This window comes from Pleurodeles waltl, chromosome 5 (genome assembly GCF_031143425.1).
Source record: "Pleurodeles waltl isolate 20211129_DDA chromosome 5, aPleWal1.hap1.20221129, whole genome shotgun sequence".
Taxonomy (NCBI): Eukaryota; Metazoa; Chordata; class Amphibia; order Caudata; family Salamandridae; genus Pleurodeles; species Pleurodeles waltl.
The window spans coordinates 962658309-962663630 of record NC_090444.1 but is presented as its reverse complement, the minus strand read 5'-3'; the positions used below and the strand labels follow the sequence as shown (position 1 = coordinate 962663630).

Sequence of the window (5322 nt, the reverse complement as noted above, 5' to 3'; positions counted from 1 at the left end):
CAACAGAAATCCATGACATGTCGATTCTCCATAGTCTGGAGGTCTGCTACTGGACAGTACATTGGAGGTTGTCTTACTCTTCTCATGCCAGTATAACTATGTGAGAGAAAACAAGAAATTATGTCTATCACTCATTGTGTCCATAGTAAGTGTGAAAATACAAATGTCACACAGAATGCTCAGACATGCCATAAGAAATCATTAAAACATGATACATAGCACATACCTGGGGAAATATTGGCTTATTGCTGCAATATCATCCCCTTTCATCAGTCATGATTTGGTAAATGGATACGCATGTCACCAAAAGTCTCTGTGATAATGACATTTGGCGTGGTGTCCCCTACCTTTTTGCATCTGCTTCCCAGGTTGTTGATGTGTGCTGGACTCTGTTCCTGCTGTTTTTGATTCTCTGGGCACTTTACCACTGCTAACCAGTGCTAAAGTGCAAGTGCTCCTATGTAAAATGTATGTGTAATTGGCTTTCCATGATTGGCATATTTGATTTCCTAGTAAGTAAGGGCCAGATGTACCAAAGGATTTTACCCATTCTGTGTCTATGGGAAAATGAGTTTGTACATATGGCCCTAAGTCCCTAGTACAGTGCACTAGAGGTGCCCAGGGCCTGTGGATCAAATGCTACTAGTAGGCCTACGGCACTGGTTGTGCCTCCACCTAAAAAGCCCTGTAAACATGGCTCAGACCTGCCAGTGGAGTGTCTCTGTCTGCAGTTTTAACATGCCAATTCGACTTGGCAATTGTACCCACTTGCCAGGCCTGAACTTTCCCTTTTTATACATGGAAGGCACCCCTAAGGTAGGCTCTAGGTAGCCCCATGAGCAGGGTGCAGTGTACGTTAAGGGTGGGACATATACTGATGTGTTTTGCATGTCCTGTCAGTGAAATACTCCCAAATTCGTTTTTCACTGTTGAAAGGCCTATCTCTCTCATAGGTTAACGTGGGTGCTGCCTTTAAATATTATTAAAGTGTAGATTCCCTTTGAGAGCAGATTGAAATTTGGAGTTTGGTGTCTCTGAACTCACAATTTAAAAATAATTTTTTTAGTGAAGTTGGTTTTTAGATTGTTAGTTTCAAAATGGCACTTTTAGAAAGTAGGCATTTTCTTATTTAAACCGTTCTGTGACTCTGCCTGTTTGTGGATTCCCTTCCTGGATCAGTTTGACAGTTGGGCTGTTTGTGAATCCCCTTTAGACAGTGAGACAAAGGGAGCTGGGATGTAGCCTGTATATCCTGATGAGCCATCTGGGCTAGAGTGGAAGGAGGAGTGGTCACTCACACCTGAATGGCAGCTGAAAAATCCATGCATAGAATGCCATGCAGGGACATTTTTAAAGCACCATCTGCAACGTGGCTGATAAACGATGTGCCGCCGGCTTTGCGGCTGAAATCGACGCTCCACCTGCATCACGGCTGGGAGATAGATGCCCCGCAGCTGGAGAACCGACGTGCAACACCCAGTTGCGGCTGCTGATAACGACACAACCCCCATGCAGCGCGTTTTTCTAATGCCGTATGACTGGATTTTCCACACATTGTCCCTTGGCGTCAAAGTCATCCCAACTCTGCGAGTATTCGAAGTTCCGCACCCGAAAATTGACGCACCATTGTCTTGTGAGGGAGAAAAACGATGCATCGCCGATCAGACCGGAGAAGAAACGACGCCCGGCCTCCCTTACAAGAAACGAATTGACGCATCCCTGACTTTTCTGACGCACGCTCGCCCGTATGACTTAATTTTTTACGCAAATCATGTACTTCGTGCAAAATCATTGTATCTATTGTTTTCAATGGAGTAAGACTCTTATTCTTTTGAAAATTCATATTTTGAGTGGTATATGTTGGGAAATATTGCTTATTTTTTTAAACTGGTGTGGTGTTCATTTTGTAGTGTTTTCACTATATGGCTGTGTGTTGGTTCAAATACTTTACACATTGTTTCTGAGTTAAGCCTGCCTGCTCATGCCAAGCTACCAAGGGGGTGAGTGGGGGTTACCCAGGTGTGTTTCTACTTTGCCCTGACTAGAGTGAGGGTCCTTGCTTGGACAGGGGGGGTCACCTGACTGCCAACCAAAGACCCTATTTCTAACAACATCCTTACCATGTTTCAAATTTGAAAGGCGCAAATATTAACTATCCAATTGCCTTGAGGGTGCAGACTATGCCAATAATGAAACATTGCTCTTATCTCATATATATTACAACATGTGTGTTGCTACTACATACTTATACATGGTTGGTCTAAGCCAGCCCTGAAAAGAATGCAGTATATGTGTTTCCGACCTTGTGACGCATCTATGAATTGACTTTTCCAAACATCTAAGGACCTTAAAATGGCAGTTGCCTGATGTACTGTACTGGACATTAGGATATGGCCTACGAACGCCGGTGGAAGTCGTTATGGCGGTAGACAGATACTACCGCTGGGGATATTGCCTTTGGAGCACATTGCTGCCTTTGGCGGCCTTGGGCCAATGGCAGTGTCCGCCAGTGGGGACGGTCTCTTACGAGGCAGATGTGACAACCATCTCATACTTAATCTCTCACTTGACTCCTGACACTGCTGCCAGCAAGACCTCCACAACCTGAGCTGCTGTGTACTGCCTCTGGGGGCAATCATCCCACATCCTACAGGTGATAGGGCCCCTGCCTTCTCACATAAGAAGCTGGAGAACCTAGTGGAGGAGGTCCTACCCCTGTATGAACAGCTCTATGGTGCACCACAGAAACAGGTAAATACACCATGTGGACATTAGTTTTATTAGTTCAACTATCCTTTGTTATACTAAGCAAAAGATGATGGGCAATGTTTCTGAATATGTCCTTAAAGTCTGTAATGTTCCAAAGTTGTGGTAGTATGTGTGAGTACATGGACATGTACTTCTGTGTGGTGACAGATTTGGAGTACTGATACATAGTGGCGAGTGTTTGGTGTATGTTCCCTGACCCACCTTGTGACTGTTGTACATGATTAGTGGAGTTGGTATACCAAACTCCTTCTGAAATACCATGATTACAAATGTTTTTGCTGTCTGGTCATATGTAAAAACATGATAGCTGGTGCTGGATATGCACGTTGTCTGCCTGTTTCAACCTCACATATGGCCTGACTGTATATGCTCATCTATCAGTGAAGGGTGTGTTCAAGACAGTCTGTGTTTAGCTTGTTAAACAAACTTGTTATTCACCCTGCTTGTTTTAGTATGGTGCATGTGTACATTACATTATTCTATCGACTATGTTATCCATGTAGGTCAACTCCCAACAGAAGAAGGGGATTTGGCGTGCCATCGCCAAGAAAGTGTAGACTCTGGGGGTCCACATCCAGAGGAGCACTCAATGTAGGAAGAGGTGGGAGACCATGGGAAGCTGGGCCCGAAAGACTGCAGAGGCCCAGCTGGGGATGTCCTCCCAACGAAGACGGGGTGTCTGTCGGACCCAGACCCCCCTAATGACCCGCATTTTGGCGGTGGCCTACCCTGAGTTGGATGGGCATTTGAAGGCAGCACAGCAGCCACAAGGGGGTAAGTAAGGCCTAACACAAGTTCACCCCTTTACGAGGTAATTGTCTGATGTAACTGATTGTTAGCTATGACAATATGGTAAGTGCAAAGTGTCACAGATCTCCTGTGAACACATTGATATGCAGTAGCCATCTATAGCACACAGGTGTGCTCATACATATGTATTTTGAGGCATGTCACTCACCTATGTTGCCCCCTCAGAACAATGGCATATTATCGTGCACATATGACTACGTCATATGTGTACCACTATACAGCTTTTCATACCCTGGTGGTTGTTCATTCACACCTACAGGTCATTCTCCCAATATCATGATGGTAAGGTGTCCGGTGCCTTGCATTCTGTCCATTGCAATGTCCCTTCATTCATGTCTATGTGCAACATTGAGTCAGAGATATTCAAGTCATTCCTAGTTTTTAAATGGTTTCTGCTAAGTGACAGCATCATGTGAGGCTGTGATGTCCATCTGACATGTCAAATGACAGATAAGCATAACTTCTTCATAGCTCTTACAAGGTGAACCCCCTTGACCTCTTTCTAGCCAGGACCTGAGAATGGGTATCTCATGGCCCAGCTGGCACAAGCGTCGCAAAACGGGAGGGTAAAGGAAGCTCTGCCACAAGAAAAGGAAGTATGAATTGGGGCACCCTGCTGCCAACACAAAGATTGGGCCTCGATGTATTCACACAGTAGTGGTGGTAACAAGAAGTATTGCGCCCTCAGGTTGGATGCTGGGAACTTTTCCTGGGGCTCAGAGTGCTGCTCCCGCAAGACTAGGATCATTGATGTTGTCTACACTGCCTCCAACAATGAACTGGTTCGAACAAGTCTGATTGACAGCACTCCTTACAGGCAGTGGTATGAGGCCCACTTTGCTTTGCCACTTGGATGCAAGAAAGGAGCTAAGCTGACTTCTGAAGAGGAGAGATTTTCAACACAAAAATCCAGAAGAAATATGAAGAGCGCAAAAAGACAGCAAAGATCAGCCCTCTGCTTGAAGAGAAGTTCCAGCAGGGAAAGCTTCTTGGTGAGTTTGCCCAAAAGTACATGGGTGTGTGATAAGGGATCCTTGAGGTGGGGAAATTGTTTTAGTGTTGTGCTGCATGACCAGGTGTCTTCTCGTGATGATATCTTTGTCCAGTTTTGCTACTGATTTTAAAGTGAGGACAATCGGAAATCTGATGAAAAATAAGGTGATCCCCTTGGTAAGTGAGGGATGTATATAGACAGTTGTGATGTCTCATCAGAGTAGACAACATGCATGTTGGAAAACATTGAGGTTTGCAACATTTCGATTGGATCAATATATTGGTGCCAGAGGTTGGAATGTTAGTTACATGCTAATGTTCTGTAAGTGGAATTTGGCTACACCGCATTGTCCTCGGGTGTACTGTTACATGCATGATACATAGGCAAATGTAGTCTATTCACAGTTACATACATAACAGTTGTTGCCAACATCATGAGTAAATTGGAAGGTTCTGTCATGATTCAACATTGGAAATAGTTGTATATACTTCTTGTTGCTATAAAGGGTAGGTCAACTGAGTCCTGGCTGTTTGGGAACCTATTGTTTGCAATTACACCTATGTGATACAGGTGTGGTATTTCACATACACATGTTAGTGGTATTGTATATGTATCAAGGCTTTTGGCTAGCATCATGGTTGGTGTACCTGTCATGCTAGCATCACATGTGCTTTGGCTCTAAGATTTCTCCACAGACAGATGTAAGGCTTGCCATATCTGATGTGTGGGTAGTGATGTTGCCACCCAGT

The 5322-nt window shown here is 44.5% G+C and overlaps 1 non-coding gene and 1 pseudogene across 1 annotated transcript; both read left to right on the top strand.

Moving 5' to 3' along the window:
• The first annotated feature begins 4098 nt into the window (after positions 1-4098).
• On the top strand, positions 4099-4603 carry LOC138297074 (small ribosomal subunit protein eS8-like; annotated as a pseudogene).
• Positions 4604-4661: 58 nt separating this feature from the next.
• Positions 4662-4731, top strand: LOC138297956 (small nucleolar RNA SNORD38). Its single transcript, XR_011204495.1, has one exon. It is a non-coding gene; the product is annotated as a small nucleolar RNA SNORD38 (small nucleolar RNA).
• Positions 4732-5322: the final 591 nt, after the last annotated feature.